This window comes from Molossus molossus, unplaced genomic scaffold (genome assembly GCF_014108415.1).
Source record: "Molossus molossus isolate mMolMol1 unplaced genomic scaffold, mMolMol1.p scaffold_m16_p_22, whole genome shotgun sequence".
In the NCBI taxonomy this organism is placed as follows: Eukaryota; Metazoa; Chordata; class Mammalia; order Chiroptera; family Molossidae; genus Molossus; species Molossus molossus.
Window position 1 is genome coordinate 36,310,596 of NW_023425358.1, and position 17,183 is coordinate 36,327,778.

The 17,183-nt window shown below is 60.2% G+C and overlaps 1 protein-coding gene across 12 annotated transcripts in view; it reads right to left on the bottom strand.

Moving 5' to 3' along the window:
- NCOR2 (nuclear receptor corepressor 2) overlaps window positions 1–8,063 on the bottom strand; it is a 172,213-nt gene extending 164,150 nt beyond the window's left edge. For all 12 annotated transcript variants that reach the window (XM_036276293.1, XM_036276287.1, XM_036276286.1 and 9 more), the window contains exon 1: window positions 8,018–8,063. The gene's annotated coding sequence lies outside the window, so the exon portion shown is untranslated. The remainder of the gene's footprint in view (window positions 1–8,017) is intronic.
- Between the last annotated feature and the right edge of the window lie 9,120 nt (window positions 8,064–17,183).

The following is a 17,183-nucleotide window of genomic DNA, read 5'->3' on the forward strand; positions in this document are numbered from 1 at the left end:
TCCCACCCTCCACGGCCCACCCCAGGCTACTCTCTCCCCAGCTCAGAGGAACACGGGCCAGCAGAGGAGAGCGGAGCCAGGGGGCCGGGCACGGCGTCGAGGTCGGTCGCTTCCCGGTGGACACACCTGCAGGACTGTCCCTGGACCCCCGTCCCCAGAGACGGAACAGACAGCCTGACGCTCTGGGCTGGGTGAGCTCACTCTCTGTCCCACACCAGGCCAGTGGTTCTCGAGGGACACAGGCCTCCAGCAGGGAGTGTCACCGTCCAAGACACAATCGTCTTCCCAAGTCTGCTGGGCGTCCCAAGATCCCAGTTCTCGCCCAGGCTCTGACGCTGTTGAAGACTCCAACGGGCCAGCCCTCAGTTTCCTCCAGGACTCTTGTCAGGACTCACCCACTCACCACCCCTCGGGCACTCATGGGGAACAAGCGTGGAAACATCTTGCAAAGTGTCTCCTTTCCTCCTGCCCCATTCCAGTCTGCCCCTCGAGAGCTAAGACACTTTCAGGAACGCAAACGATGAGATAAACTCAGAGAGCAAGGGAAGAGTGAAGGAAAAAATCTGGGACAAACTAATCTGAAACCAGGACACGCTACATAAAACCAAAGCCAGACCAGCCCACACTGAAGGCAGGCTGCAAATCTGGCTCCGAGCTTCCTACCAGCCAAAGCAAAGAGGGAAACAAGATGGGTTATACGTAACTTTGCAACAATTGTGGAAACTATGGCACACAGGTGCATGTAGCCCTGTGCAGAGGGGATTAGAGCCTCAGGCACAGGACAGAAATCATGTCAAAAGTCAGCCCTACTGCCTGCGGCCTTAACCACCCGCCACCCCCGCATTCCACAACAGCAAAGTATAACCATGCGCGTGAGCATAAGTCAGCCAGAACGGCGAGCCAGGCAGGAGGAGGGGCTTTAGGGCCCTCAGTGTGACCCTCAAACATACAGTCCTCTCTGGGCCCCCCCATTTCTTCCACAGTGACAACCCTGGAAGGTTATACTGAATTCCGCAACAGTACTCAGCCGTACCAAGGAAGGAGATCTTACCATCTGCAACAGCATGGCTGTGCCAGGTGAGGTAAGTCAGACAGACAGAGACCAACACTGTGATTTCGATCACATGTGGACGCTAAAGAACAACATACATGAACAGGCACATGGGAACAGACTGAGATACAGAGAACAGAGAGATGATCGTCAGTGGGGAGGGGGGTCGAGAGGCTCCGTGAAACAGGGGAAGGGGGTCACAAGCACAGTCACAGGGATGTAAGAACCGCATGGGGGCCCTGGCCGGTTTGGCTCAGCGGTTGGAGCGTCGGCCTGCGGACCAGAGAGTCCTGGGTTCGGTTCCCGCTGGGGGCACGTACCCAAAAATAAAAAGAAATAAAAAAGAACCGCGTGGGGAACACAGTCGATAACACCGCGATAGCTGCAGTGCCAGGTGGGCGCTATACTCGGGGGGGGGGGTCCCTTTGTAAGTTACAGGAATGTCTCACCACAATGCTGTACACCTGAAACTAATACAAAATAATACCGAATGTCAACTGTCATGGAAAAGTACATTTTTCAAAAAGTTAAAAGGAGAAAAAAAAAGGAGGCAGCTCCTGGTCAGGAGTGGGCCAGAGAACAAACGCGTCCGGCGGTGTGGGCCTTGGGACCTGTCACTCCTGGGCCACGCGCCGTCCCAGGATAATCGGGCGGGGCGCGTCCCAACAGGGCTCTATGTGCAGCCACTGACGTCTGACTTTCACGTAATTCCACGTCACCCAACAGTCTCGTCTCCTCATTGTTCCCACCGTGAAGAGATGAGAAACCCATTCTCCTCCTGCGCGGGTCTGAAAACAGGAAGGGGGTGCCGGCCGCCGGGAACGGATCCAAGCGTCTCTGCTCTAGGGGCGGGGAGCGAGGTGTCCCCGCACACCGGCCCATCTGGGCGGGCGCGTGGCCAGACGCTCCCGGGGGGGACGGGACAGAGCTGGGGCGCAGGGCCGGAAGGAGACTTTCAGGGACACCTCCGTGCACAGGCTGGGTTGTAACAGACCGAGCATTGCGACGCACTACTTTTTGGAGGTCTGTATTTTAAGTGACAAATAGAAATCAACGTTAATCTAGGAGTGATCGCCACGGAAAGGTGTCCGTGGGGTGTTCGCTCACGGCAGGAGAAAACAGGTGTTTGTGGGAAGCAGACCTTCCCCAGTCTCTGCTGGAGCAGACACACGGACTGTCGTCTGAGACTAAGGCCCCGACCCCTGCTCCTGAGCTCAGCCCCCAGGGATCTAAGGTGCCCACACTGCACAGACCTCCTGTGATCAAGAAATGACCATGACAGCCCTGGCCGGTTTGGCTCGGCAGTTAGAGCGTCAGCCTGCGGTCCAGAGACCCGAGTTCGGTTCCCACTAAGGGCATGTATCTCGGTTGCAGATTGTCCCCGACCCTGGTTGGGTCGTGCAGGTGGCAACCACTCGATGTGTCCCTTTCACGTCGATGTTTCTCTCTCTCTCCCTCCCACTCTATCTGAACAAAATATCGAAAAATGTCCATGGATGAGGATTAAAAAATAATAATAAAAAGAAATGACCATGACAACTAGCCCGGCCAGTGTGGCTCAGTGGACTGAGGGTCAGTCCCATGGACTGAGAGGTCCGGGTTCGATTCCCGGTCAGGGCACACGCCTGGGTTGTGAGCTCCATCCCCCGTAGGGGGCGTGCAGGAGGCAGCCGATGGATGTTTCTCTCTCTCTCCCTTCCTCTCTCTTTAAAAAAATCAATAAAATAAAATAAAAAGACAGCCGACAAGAGCAGGGATACAGAGCACAGAGCTCCAGTGTCCGGGACAGTGGACCAAGAAGAGAACTCTGAGCCAGGGCCCCGAGGGCTGGCGCTGGACCCGGCTCAGCAGAGAAGGCATAGCACTGAAGCCACGTGCCCACGGTAGCCACTGGCCATGGAGGACTATTCAAATTTATTAAAATTAAGTAAAACAAAACTCCACCAGCCTCACTTCAAGAGCTCGCCGCCAGGCGTGGCTACGGCGTCGGACAAGGCAGGCCCCGGGCGCCCGCCCGTCCAGAGGGGTCTGCTGGACAGAGGGCGCTGAGGGCGGTTCTTGCGCCCCCCTGGGGACAGCACCAGGCAGAGGAAAACCCGAAGAAGGAAGACATCGGAGGCTAAGCACCGGGCCCTGCTCCCACACGTGGAACCTTCTTCCCTCATCCAGCCTGCGCCGTCCGATTAGGCAGCCATTAGCCACGCCACGTGTGTCTATTTAAATTTACGTTAATTAAAGCGAAATAAAATGACCAGTTCAGTCGCACAAGTCACCTTTTAAGTGCTCAACGTGCACCTAGTGGCTCCAGTTGGGACAGCACAGGTCTGGGACATCGTCCTCCATCGAGGGGCACAGACTGGACAAGGTGGGCGGATTTCCCTCCCCTCCCCCCACCTGCTTAAGGATAAGAAAGGTCAGAGGCTTCACTGATTGATGGAAGCAGGATTCAAACCCAAGTCTGACTTCAAAGAAGCCCTTTCTAGAACCCCCCAAGTGAAGGGGAATCCGGCCCCCCCTCAGGAGGTACCCCTCTGTCCTCCCCACCGGCCCTCCCCACACTCTCCGGCTGCCCCAGACCGCCAAGGTCCCAAATGAAAAAGCAGAGGAAGGGAGCTGAGCCCATCTGTGAATCACCAAGCAGCCCAACAGGAGAGGAGCCTGCTGTCTCCGGAGGGCAACAAGCCCAGGCCTAGGGCTCAGGAAAGATGAGAGGATCCTTCCCAGTAGCCCTTTAGAAGGAGGAACGGGTTGTGTCCAGCCAGCCTGTGGGCGAGGTCCTGGGTTGGACAAATTCTACAGGGAAGCCTTTCCTGTCCAAGGGGTGACCCAAACAGCAGCTCCAGGGACATGCATCATGACTCCGGAGCCTGACAACAGAAAGTCAGAAGTGCAAAGGGCATCACTCCCATCGTACAGATGAGCAAACTGAGGCTCAGAGAAGTGACTGGCCCAGAGTCACACAGATGAGCACCCAACCCAACACTCACGCTTTCCGCTCCTTGATCCCCTCCACTACCCCACTGGCAGTGGGTGATGTGCCCATTTTCCGGACCAGGACACCCAAATCTGACAGGAGCAGCGACAGCCCCTGGGCATGCTGCCCGCACGTGGCTAAACTGGGACTTGAACTCACAGGGACTTCCCGTGCTCCCTCGTCAGGAACACCCTCAGACTGTGCCCTGCTGTTTGATTCCTATGACTCTTTACTGACGTATGAACCAAAAGACCCCTCCTCCAGGGCCAGCCTGAGCCCCAAAGCGCATGGTGGTGGAGAAGCCTCGCTTTAGTCTAAATTAGAGATGGTAACGTTGATGGCGATTTCAAACAGCGCAAGTGAAAGTCACACACACTGTGCGACCTTGGGCCAGCCTGGCCCCCCTGACCTGTGCCCTCCTCTGTGAAATGGGAAAAGGCTGTATCCTCCCAGGACAAGGTCTCCAGCTACGAAGTCCCCCAGGGCTGCAGGCCAACATATAGGTACTCGTCTGATGCTAAATAATTCAAAGCCGTGTTTTCAGTTCCAGATAAACACAGCCCTGTCGCCAAAAGGAATGCCAAATTTGCATGAATGTTTAAGATAAAATGAGGCTTCAAAGAAACGCTGCGGGCGCTGGATCCCTCCCCAAATCCTGCAGGGGACAAGTCCTCAGGGGCAAAGATGTTTCGGTGCTCAAACAAGACATGTCATTTCTTCACCACAGAGCAGGTCTCCAGTCGATTCTTGCTGCACCAACATGACCTTGAATAACCCCGGGTCTCACCGCTGCCAATCTGTGTGACCTTGGGCAAGTCACTTAACCTCTCTGTGCCTCCCTCTCACCATCTATAAAATGGGATAATGACAGCACTGAGCTCACAGGGTGGCAGTGGAGAATAAACAAGTGGATTCCTGTTGGGCATAGAACTTGGCACGTAATCGGCGCCTGGAATGTGTCGGCTGTTACTGCTCCCGCATTATATATATAAAGTGTCTCGTACCTATAATGTCTTCCAGCTCCTAGACTAAACGTTCACTTGACAGGGTATAAAGGCCGTTCCCCACCGCCAGGATCTTCAAAGGACGCCAGCTGCCCTTTCCTGGTATCACTTCTCCGGGGACCCTCCAACACCCACCTATGACGTATGCCAAGGCCTTCCGAGAGCCCCCTCCTGGCCTAGCCCTCCCTGCGCTGGGCGCCTGGAGCAGAAGTGCCAGCTCCTGCCAGCTCTCCTTTCGGGGAGCCCAGTCTCTGAGGAGTCACCTGGGGAGGCTGCTGCTGGCCGAGGCGGAGAGGAAACAGAGGCGAGAAGACACACCCGTGAACGTGCACACGCACAGGCCCCCAACCCACCACTGCCAGAAGCAGCACTGGCCGGGGCTTTCAGTCTGGAGAGCTGGGGGGGGGAGAGCCCCAGCCCCCTGCTTCTGCTTCTGCCAGGGTCAGGAGTAGGTGTAAAACCCCCTCAGAAATCTGAGCCAACCACCAACTTCTCCACCTACAGGCTCAGGTAGGGGGTGGGAACAGAGCACAAGGTACACCCCCACCTTCCAGTCGGGGGGAAACGGGGCCTGGCAGCTCCACAGGCAGCCAGAAGGGCAAGACGCTGGGGGCCGGGCTCCTGGGGCCGCTTCACCACGCGTGAGCGGCCGGCCGCCAGCCAGCCCCCGCCGGGAGAGCGAGCAGCCCTCCCCAGCCGGGCTTGCGTGCAGCTTGAATTCCCATTTGCAGAGCTCTGGGAAACCTTTAGGAGGTGGTACGAGGATTATTAATTGGGGGAAAAGAGCAGACAGATTATGCCAAATAAATCCTTCCCACGTAGCCAAACCCTGGCCGAGGGAAGGAGGGGGTGTGCACACCCCACGAGGGGTCCCCATCCCTCACCAGGGCCTGACAGCCACATCACCATCTACATGGGTTCATCAATAGTATTGATCCCAAGCAAGCGTAAATAGCTCGGTGGGAAGAGGCAGGGCTGGGGCCCAGTCACTCCTGCCCACTGGGCACCACAGACTCAGTCCCTGGGCACCCAACAGCGCCGGCGGCGTTGGTGAATTTCCAAGCAGGGCAGCAGGTGTGGGGAAGCCAGACCCACCCCAGATGTCCCTCTCAGCCCCGCCACCAGTTCACACGCACAGCTGGCTCCGGGCCCCCAAATGCTGGCACAGCAGACTCGGTCTGCGCATCTAGCCAGCGCGCCGAGGGCACCGCCAGCCCTCCTGGGTTCTAAAGGGCAACAGCGAGGGATGGGAAGAGGGCCCGCACCCTTGCGCCACATGGCCCACTCCCCAGGCCCAGGATTTCCTGGCCACGGATCAAAGGCCAAGTTAGAACCCAGGAGTGACAACGGTGGCCACAGCGACACAGATGAATATCTCCCACGTATAATTTACCCTCCGTTCTCACAACAACCCTGTGACTCCGTACTCTCTTCATCCCACTGTGCAGATGAGAAACCTGAGGCACAGAGAGGTGGAGTCGCTGGTCCAGGGTCACACAGCCAGGAGAGCAGAGAAAGTAAACTTAAACCCAGGGAGTGGGCTGCAGAGGTGGCTGAGAATCCTGGCTATCCCAGATCACACCTCTTCCTTTCCGGAGGGCTCCCCCCTCACCCCCCCATCGCAAAAAGGAAAAGGCCACCCAGGACGACGTGCATGACAATGCCATGGGGACCCCTTCCCACCCCGCTCCGGGCCCAAAGCGCCCCTCAGATCACAGCAGCGGCCAGACCCAGATCTCGTTTAAAAAGGGCAAAGTCAAGGCCACCGATAACACAACCCATCCTGCCCAGAACTCCCCCATCCAGCCCACAAGGATTTTCTCTCCCCCCCTCCCTCCCGCACACATCCTTCCTCCAAATCTGCAAAAGAAAAAAAATAATCATAATAAAACCAGTTCTCACCAACAGGGGGGGAGGAAGAGGGGGAGGAAGGGAGGAGGCTGAACCGACAGAACAGATCCGCCTCCGCTGCCGGCACCAGACCCAGAGAGAGCTGGAGCGCGCTGCTGGCGGCGGGAGGACGCACGCTTCCCCCCCAAAATAAACCCACAATGTAAAAATAATGCCGGGCGCCCCGCGTTCACGGGGGCCAAGCAGCAGCAGCAGGTACCGCGTGTCTCCCCCCCACCCGCCTTGCCTTCGTCCTCCCTCCAGCCTTTCCCTGCAAGCGTCTGGGGTGGAGAAGGCGCGCCCCACGGGTGCCCCCACGCCCCGCAGGTCTCTGGGGATATTCCCCCACAACGGGGGCCTGGGGCCTCCGGGTCCAGCCCAAGTAGGCTCAGCTCTGAATTCCAACTTCCCGAACTAGTGGCATCTCAAGTATCTGCACAGCCCGGGGGAGGGACCAGGAGGCGGCCCAAGGAGGCGTCACCGGCCGCGGGAGGCAGGCCCAGACACCAGGAACACCGGCGGCGGGGGAGGGGGAACAACAGGCGCCTCTCCCGGGGGGGACCCCCGCCCAGCGCCCTCTGGTCCCAGGCCCAGGAGCGCCCGCAGCCAGGGCCACCCCCAGGGCTGGCAAGACCCCCCCCGTACGCCCTTCCATAGCAGCCAGGCCAGGGAGCTGGGGGGTGCCATCTCTAGGGGCTCCCCAAACCCGCACCGCCTGCTGAAAAATAAGGTGCAGTGTCACCCCCAACTCTGGGGCCGCCACGGGAGGAGGCAGGCGCATGGCGGCCATGTCCCACAAGGTGGGGAGCTGACCTCCGCATTTCCAGGGCGCCCCCCCACGCTACTTCCCTCCTTCCCGCCCCCCTCGCCGGGGCGCTGGAGTTCCCCTAAGTTCCCCGGTGCCCCCACGCACGCGGGCTGCAGTGTCGATGGGGCGCCTTGCTCCCCGGCAGGCCAGCCCCCGAGAGCGCCAACTCGGGAGTGCAGGGGCCCCGCCAACTCCGCCGCGTGCGCCGCCCGCTCTCCCCCCGATCCCCCGGAAGCGCGCCCCGGCCTCCCCCACCCCGCCCTCCGCCGGGACCCGCGACCCCAACTCACCTCGCGCGGTGGCGGAGGCGGCGCCAAGGCTCAGGGTGCTCGGGGCCGCCCGGCGCTCGGGCAAGTGGCGGTGCCGCGAGGGCCGGGGGCGCGCAGCAGGCCCAGCCTCCGGCCGGGCGCGATCCTCCCGCCGCCGCCTCCTAGGGCGCCAGCCCCGGGTCCCCGGCCCGCAACTTGGCGCGCATCGCGGGGCGCAGGGCGGGGGCGCACGGCTCGGGCGGGGCGCGGCGCGGGCGGACGCAGGGCTCCGGTGCGGCCCGGCCTGCCCGCGGCTCCGCTCCCCGGCGGCGGCGGTGGCGGCGGCGGCGGCGGCGGCGGGAGGGGGACGAGGGGGCGGGGCAGGAGCCCGGGAGGCGGCGGCTCGTCCTCCGGGCTCCGGCCTCCCCGCCCGCACCGACGCGCCTGGCCCGGCCCCCTCCGGCTCCTTAAAGGGCCCGCGCCGTCCCCGCGGTTCCTGCGCGCACTCGCCGGCGCGCGCGCACGGCGCCCCTCGGGCACACACGCGCGGGCGCGACGCCGAGGTTCTCTTCTGCGGCTCCCGGAAGGGGGAAGGAGCGAGGAAAGCACCCCTCCATCCCGCCCCTCCTCCGCCGGCGGACCGCGCTTCGCCCCCTCCCTCCAGCCCCCATACTTCGCTGGAATCGCGTTTCAGCTCTGAAATGATAACTCGGGAGCGGCCAGTGGATGGCGAGGGTCACACGCGAGGCCTTTTAGGGACACACGGCTGGGCGAGGGCACGCGGGTGGAGCCCACGCTCACTCGGGAGCTACCGCGCACCCTAGGCTGGGGGCTGGGGGGCTGGGGGGGCAGGCACACTGGGCCTCGGCCGCTGGGAGATGAAATTCAGGTGCCCGCGGAGGGGCCCGCACTCCGTTGTGAGACCCCCACAGATAAACGCGGGGGCACCCACACGAGTCCCCACGCCCGCAGGCTCACACACCACCGTGGAGCTCGGGGCTTTCCACTTGTCCGCCGCCCGGCACAGCGGGGCCCGAGAAGGGGTCCTGAGCGAGCCGTCACTTGGGGACAGTCGGGGACACCGTGCACAGACACGCTGCAAGGCTGTGGTCCGGCGCGCACCCGTCCAGAAACAGCTCCCAGACCAGCACACGTGTGGACGCCCGCCGCCCACGAGCAGACACGGCTTCCTCAGGAGCCCCACCGGCTGCCCAGACAACTGTGTGTCCTCAGGTGCCCCTCCTGCCCGCTCCCGGGTGGCCCTCGCAGCCAGGGGAGCTCTTTTGACACAGCGGAGGGCACGGGGTGCGCAGGCCTGCGGCCTCTCTCCCCCTCTCTGCCTCCCCCTAAGATATTGGAGAGTTTGAATTTTTTTTTTTTTTTTCAGTTCAACTTTCCTTTTTTGGAGCGACATCTCAGCAGATTCGGTTCTGCCATCTGCCAACATCTGAGAACCCCGGGGGAGTGGGCCATGGCTGCCACGGGAGGCGGTGGGAGGCGGCCCTGCAGCTTCCAGGGGCCTGGGCCTGCTCCGCCTCCTGCCTGCTCGCCGGTGGCCTGTTTCCCTGCAGCAATTTGTCCCTCTGGGCCCCCTCCGGCTGCTGGTGTGCCTTGCGGGGCAGGAGGGGAGGGGGGAGCACCTGGGGCTGATGAAATCTGGAAAAGGGAAGTATATGTGGAGGGGTGAGGAGCAGTGTGCAGTTTGGAACAGGAGGAGGTCACAGGTCACTGTCCCACCCTCCCTGTTCTGTTCCCCACCAGCTGCCAAGCAGACCGTGGGAATCGACAAGCAAAAGGCCAGACCTGCAGAAGGCCCAGCCCAGGGTGGGCGAGGGGTGGGGGGCTGGGGGAGAGAAGGGAGGGCTGGAAGAGGGGACCCCACCCCACCAGGCAGCCCCCTCACCCTTCACCCCATGGTGTCACCTGAGAGCATTCTGGGCACTGGAGGAGGGACGGGTACTTCAGGGTTTCCTTCTCCCAGTCCCTGCCCCAAGGTTGCCCTGGGGCTTTGGCTGAGGCTGTGGGCTTAGGAGGGGTCGGGAAGGCTGGGTGGCTGTCAGCTCTGTCAGGTCCCGGAGGAAACGCCCAGGCCAGGAGAAGGGGAGGGAGGCATTTTCGGAAGAGAATTTTCCCTTTTTCTTCCCCACTCTGGCTCCTCTGTTATCAGTCGCGTCCTCATAGGCTTCAGGGCACACCAGTGCATGCCCCCAGGAGCTCCTGAATTCCCCCCAAAAACCCTCAGACATGGAATGGGGTGGGTGTCCTGGCATGGATCCCACGGTACAGGTGGGGAAACTGAGGCCCACTCAGCCAGGGATTCCAGATGGGGTCTCCAAACCCTGTCTCTGAAGGGATACGCTGGAAGGGAGTCTCTGCTGAGCCCCTGCCCACCCCCAGTGCCCACAGACTGACACCCTGTACCCCAATTCCTACTCTGTGCACCAATTGCCTTTGGGCTTTGAGTGGCAGCTCCCGTAACTGTAACAGCAGCTTTGAAAAATTGGTAAGGAACGCGCACCCCAAACAGCCTCTCCGGAGGCCCTCCATCCCCAGAACGGCGGTTGGCTCAGAGATCTCATTAAGCCTTCACAAGGGAAAAACTTGCAGCATGCGTACTTTATAAGTGAGGCCACTAAGACTTAGGGAGGTCACCCAAGGACCCTGGGCACCACACAGTAAGTGGCCCTGACCAGACTAGAACTGGGTATGGGGATGTCCTGTACACCCAGGGGGCTCCCGCCTCACTGGAGCTAAATTCCGCTCTTAGGCTACGTTCCCTCTGTCCCCCCTCCAATCGTTCAACCTTTCCCTCCTGAATACCCAACAAACTCTTAAACTTATCCCTGCCTCAGGACCTTTGCACTTGCCGTCTGTCCCCTCTGCCTGAGACAACAATCCTCTAACTCAGGTCCCAGCCCAGTGTCACCTCTGCAGAATGTCAGCTCCGTGAGAGCAGAGACATCATCTGGCAAACTCACTGCTGCATCCCCAGCACTCAGTTAAAATGTGTCGGGTGAGTGAATGAACCGATGAGTACATGTAAGAGGCGAGAAGGGGGCTGTGGGGCTGGCTGGGTCCGGCTGGGCCCCTGCATCCTCGTCTTCTGTTTGCTCCCTCGCCTGCCATGTTTCAGACCCCAGCCTTTTCCTCCCTCCGTGGGTCTCAACTTCTAGGTAGGTGGGGACTCCCTGGGCACAGTGCAGGGCCTGACACTCAGGAGATGCCCATTCAGGCTGAATGAGTCCCTGTGGGCCACATGATATCAGATCAAACCTGCCGACACTCCCCGGGGCCTGCCCCCAAAAAGTGCCCCCTGGGCAGGCCTAGGTCAGCCAGACTGAGCACAGTGCCCTGAGCCTTTTTGACCTCAGATGTCCAAGAGCCCTGGGCTGGTCGCTGGAGCACATGCAAAGGGGACCGGTCACTCCCGGGCCTCTGTCAGTGACAACCCAGGGACAAGCGAGCATGCTCACTGGAACCAGGTACACACAGAACACACACAATAATACATATTTTTTATTTTACTTTATTTTTCCCCATCACCGTTTTTTTTACTCCTGGTGGGCTTTAAAAGGGAGGGGAGGACCCTGGCTGGTTTGGCTCAGCCTTCAGGGTGTCGGCCTGTGGACCAGAGTCATGGGTTTGATTCCGGTCAAGGGCACGTGCCTCAGACCAGTCGATGTGCCCCTCTCACATCGATGTTTCTCTCTCTCTATTTCTCTTTCCTACTCAGTCTGAAAATAAATGGAAAAACATCCTCGGGTGAGCATTTAAGATAAATAAATAAAAGGGCGGGGAGGGTTGGGACTCAGAAGCTCGCAGGGCCTGAGCTGGGCAGTGGAGGTGGGTGGGGCCGGCACACCCCACCTGTCCCCGGGCCTTCACAGCAGCCGATACCAAAGGCCTAGGTGGGCCGCAGGCAGCAGGGGGGGCCTGTTTGTGACCCTGCAAAGCGGGAGCTCCCTAGGCCAGGTCACCAGTCCTGCCAACGTCCACCCAAAATAGAGGGGGCTGGTGGGGGTGGGCGCTAGAACCTTCCTCAGTGGACAGGGAGGGGACCCTCTTTCAAAACTGGAGCCAGGAGGAGGGAAAGCCCCCTGTCAAGGCAGGGGTCCCAGCTCTGCTCCCTCTGTGGTGCGCAGTGGGTGCCGCCTGTGGGGGGCGCCTGTGCTCATCAGCCCAGCCCACAGGAAGGGGCATCCGGTGCCCTGACACAGAATTCCGAGTTTGCTCACCGCCTGTGCCGAAACCCTTCGAGGGCCATGCTCTGGGGTTCGAAGCAAAGCGAGGTCTCAGGACAGGGGCCCCGGGAGGCGCCAGGCGTTCCGAAGCTCCCGTCGTCCTGCACAGAGGCGTCCGGGGCCCTGCAGCACTCTCACCGAGCTGTCGCTCAGCCCCCGCCACCCTCACCCCGCCACCCTCACCCTGGCTGCCAGAAACCGCGTGGCCCCGCACGTCTGCGCCTTGTTGGCGGCCTCAGCACGCAGGAAGAGGGAAGCGGCAAACCTTGTGTGGCTGGCCCGATTATCTCGAGAGAAACAGCTCGTTTCTCCCCACGCTGCTCTCCTGGGTGTTCTCCCACGCACCCGTGGGCTCCTGCTCCAGTCCCTGGTGTCCGGTGCGGGGGACGCAGGACACCCGGGGCCGAGCCGCTGGGGGCCATCAGTGGGGCAGGCCGCTTGGGTCCCGGGCGTTCCCCGGGCAACGGTGGCAGCTGTGGACACGCAGGACAGGCTGTGCCTTCTGATGGGGCAGGGCTCCCAGGCACCTTGTTCAGCACCAAACAGGTGCGGGCCCAGGTGTGCAGTGCAGCAGCTTCTGCGCAAAGGGGAGGAAGGTACGTACCCGTGTTACCCCTGCCTGGATGCTTCTGGAAGGGTGCTCTTTAGTTCAGGAGTGCCTGCTGCACGCTCAGCACCGTGCTGCACGTGACCGAGCAGTGACCGAGATCGGCCGTCCCTGCCCTCCTGGAGCTGACAGTCTAACGGGGGAGGTGCGGATGGAATCGGAATGAACGTGGAAGGAGGTCAGTGCTCGGAGGAAAAGTAAACCAGCGTGGACGGGGTGGACGGGTCGCCTTGCTGAGAGGGGGGCAGACGAGCAATGACCCCATGGAGTTGAGGAAGGGAGCCAGGTGGCATCTGGGCAAAATCAAACCGGGCAGAGGGCTCAGCCAGTGCAAGGCCCTGGGGTGGGAACACACCTGCCGCATTCAAGGGACAGGGAGGGGCCGGTATGAGAGGAGTGGGTGGAGCCGGCGGTGAGGGGGAGGGATGTGGTGGGAGCTCGGAGAGCTAACGGGACACACGCACTGGTACCAGGGGCTGCCCGGGATCTGGGGTTGCAGTGGGGGCCGACTGGCATTGACCGTATCCCTGTGGGTTATTTAAAGATGCATAATAAACTTTATTTTTATTTTTTCAAGCTTGGACATCTGGTTTTGGACATCCCTGGGTACGCTTCTGGATTTTTTTTCCTCGAGATTCAAGGAGGTCTCCTTTCCGGCATCTTTGCAGCACATTTGCTGTTTCTCAGCTTCCCGGAGAATGTCAGGAATTAGCCCCTGGGTGGCCTGACCTCCCAGTTGGGCCTGGGAAATCAACAAAAGCCCAGCCTTCCCAGGGTGGCAGCCGGCCTCATGATGTATGATGGTGGGAGAACCCCCATGGTTACGGCCGCTGGATCCCAGAGCAGCCCTGGCCCAGACGGCCCTGCACCCAGCCACAGAGCTCAGGCCCCTGGTCTGGGTCAAACTGAGGCCTGTCCACCCCCGGCAACACCTGCAGTCTTGATCTTGAGCATATGCCCTTTCTGGTTCCCCTCTGGCTTCCTCTGGACAGAGCCAGTAATAACTGTCACTTTGAAACATCAACGTGGCAGGTTCCCCTGACTTGGAAGGGCCCTCCAGACCCCCCAGCACCTTGGGGAACCACTGATAGCCCAGCACTGCATATGCAAAGTGTACAGGGCTCTAACACCCCAGGGGAGGGCCCACTGAGCAAGTGAGACATGAGTTAAAAGAGTTAAAATAGAAAAAAATGCACAGTTTGAGTCAGACATACCTGGGTTCAACTTCCAACTCTGACACCTTTTAGTCACTCAACAAACATGTATTAGGCTGGCCCCAGGGCCCAGCATGGCACTGGCATGGAGCTAGCTTTCTGGCAGGGCATGTTCATTGCCCCCTCCTCCCTGGCTTACCTTCCCTGATGGCAGAACCAACCAGGGTGCTTTCCCGGCTCCCTTGCAGCTAGCATTCTGTACAGACTCTGGTTCCAGGAATTCCTGCGTGGCACTAGAATTCCCAGTGGGAGGCACCAGCCATGGGGATGGGCGCATGCAGCAGCGGGAACTGGCTTCCTGCCCAGGGTGGGGGCAGCTGCTTCCACAGCATGTCCCTGGAAGCTCTGCCTCTAGGGCATTGGCCATGGAACACGGGGAATGGAATTCCTTCAACCACAGGAACCCATTCTTTTTTAGGCACGATTCAGGGAGTCAGAAAACAAACCCAAAGAAGGAAAGCATGATCAGAAGTGACCGTGATCGCCACAAAGGAAGCAACTTGGGGACCGAGGGAGCTGGAGGGAGGAAGAGAGAAAGACGGGTTTGAGATCAAGGAAGGGGGGTCTCTCTAAGGAGGGGACATCCTCCTCAATGTGGCATCCAAAGGCTGAGAAGCCGGCAGCCAGAGGTGAGGGAATAGTATTCCAGGTGGAAGGAGCAGCTTTGCCAAGGCCAAAGCCAAGGCTGCAGGAAGTGACCTTTGTGGTCACAGAATGGACAGATCAGTGTGGCTGGAGTGTGAGGATGGGCCACTCATGGGGCCTCCCTGGGCCTCAGTCTTCCTCATCTGTAAAATGGGTTGGACTCCCTGCCCAGCCAACCTCATGGGTGGTTGCAGGAGTTTAGTGAGGTAATCCAGCCAAACATCCTCGCAAACCCTGAAGAACAAGGCTCTTCGAAATCTCACGGTGTATGTTTCAAGAGCTCTTTCTATGGTCCGCCCTGGGCCGGCGGAGCGTCTTGCAGAGAGTACGGACGTAGCATGCTCCTTGGCACACAGTCCCCGGAGCCGACTGCCTGCCCAGCTGTGTGACCCTGGGCAAGGGACTCAACTTCTCTGAGTTGGCTTCTTAACCTGCAAAATGAAGACTTACAGGCCCTCCCGCACAGAACGCCCGTGGCAAGTACATGGATGGATGTGTGTACAGGGTAATGCACACAGAAAGAGCTTTAAGCCGAACAGATCACGGTATCTCACCGAGGCCCTCATCACCCTCTGAGACCAGCACCGCTGTGGAAGAAGGCCCAGGGAGGTACATGACCAGCCTCAGCCACTATCTGGGAAGTGGTTCACGTTTAAGCCCGGCTCCCCTGCATCATCCCACACGGTCCAGACGGGTCACGTTGTGGCTGTAATTTCACTGCCCGGAAGAGGCATTCATGTCCGGGCGGAATAAACAGCCACGGCCTCACGGTGCCCCCGTGCTTAGAACACTGCTCAGAACCTGGCTGGCGTGAATCATCGCTGCCAGAGCACCGGCCGTGCCAGGACGGTTCCTGGACCCCGGTGAAGGGGCCAGAGGGACCGCAGCAGGGAGGGGCGAGGGCCGGGGCAGGGAGCCAACCCAGATCCCCCAACTCGCCATCCCCACTCCGCTGGCCCTGACTCCGCTCCCCCACGCTGGCCTCCCCAGACACACCCAGGATGCCCCTGGCCTTGGCACGGACCCTTCCCTCTGCTGGACGCTCTTGCCCAGATGGCTGTGATGTACCCTCACCTCCTACACGGCTGAGAAATGTTGTCTCTTGCTAAAACAGGCCCCTCCGCAAAGCGTTCAAGTCTCCTCTGCTGTGTAGTCACTGACTTACCCCCAGGAGGCCTGAGAACTCCTTGATGTCATAGGGACCGTCATCTATGACAGGCATCACACCAAGAAACAGATCGATACGTAACAGCATGCTGTCATTTCAGCCAGTGATGAAGGAAGAAGAATAAAGCAGAGGGTGACAGAGGGTGGTCAGGGACGGCCTCTTTGGGAGGTGATGACGGGGCACAGACTTGAGTGAAGAGAGAGCCAGCCACGAGGATATCCATGGCAAAGGCCTTTCCAGCTGGGGAAACGGCACGTGCAAAGGTCCTGAGGTGGGCTGGGTGGGCCCGGCAAGCATGAACGTCCAAGTATGCCCCAAGGAGTCCAGCCTCTCCTGGTAGGCACCAGGGAGACACTGCAGGGTTTCTGCGGGACTGTGGTAGGCTGGGTCAGGTTTCAGAGCAGCGACACCTTGGGCAGCAGGAGGTGAGGGCCTGCAGTGAGACATGGTGTGTCAGGACAGGCAGCGCAGTGGGGAGGAGACAGCGGAAGCCAGAGAGGTTCAAAGGCGAGATGTAGGAACCCATTCTCCCTGCCCCCTGGCCTGTGTCCCAGCACAGAGGACAGACCTGTGGGGCTGGGTGTGGAGACATGTCTGGGCCAGCGAAGGGAGTGGAGGTTGTCGGCACCTGTGAAACGGTCTGTCTTGGCAGCAGCACCAGGAGAAAGTCCAACGTGTGCCCCTGAGATCCCTTTGAAGCGATCTACGGACGGCACACACTGAGGCTGCAAGGCCGCCCGTTCCCAGGCCCCGGAGCCCTGCCAAGCCGACAGGTGTCCGTGCAGGTGGGTCAGACTCTTCTCAGCCCACCCCATGTGTTTCTTGACCGCCCCTGTCTCAGCCTCCTCCTCTGTGCAGTGGGTGTCCTTCAGCCTCCTCCTCACGGGCATCCTGCAGAGTAGACGGAACACTGGCACCCGGCCTGTGGGACGGCGTCAGGGCTGGCCTGCGGGGTGCCTGGGACTTGAACCTGTGTTTGGGGCTCCAGCCACTCTGACTCATCGATTCACTTCACAAGTGTTGACTGAGGACGTACTGTGTGCCAGGCGGTGTTCTGGGCACCGAACCAGGACAGGGGAACACCCCTTTCTGCGTGAAGCAGACACGGATTCAATCCCATCCATTATGACCCAAGGAGCAGAAGCCCCCGGTCAGTCGGCTCTCACGGTGAGCGCAGCTACTCTGCTCTCCCTGCACCAAACCCCGCGCAGGGCGGCTCTGAGTTTGGTTGGTTAAACTGCCATTGTCTTAAACACTCTGCCCCCAGCTTGTGTCCATGTTTCCAGTTTCCCATCCTCGGCTTTGTCCTCATCCCTAATTCCCTCGTGACCAC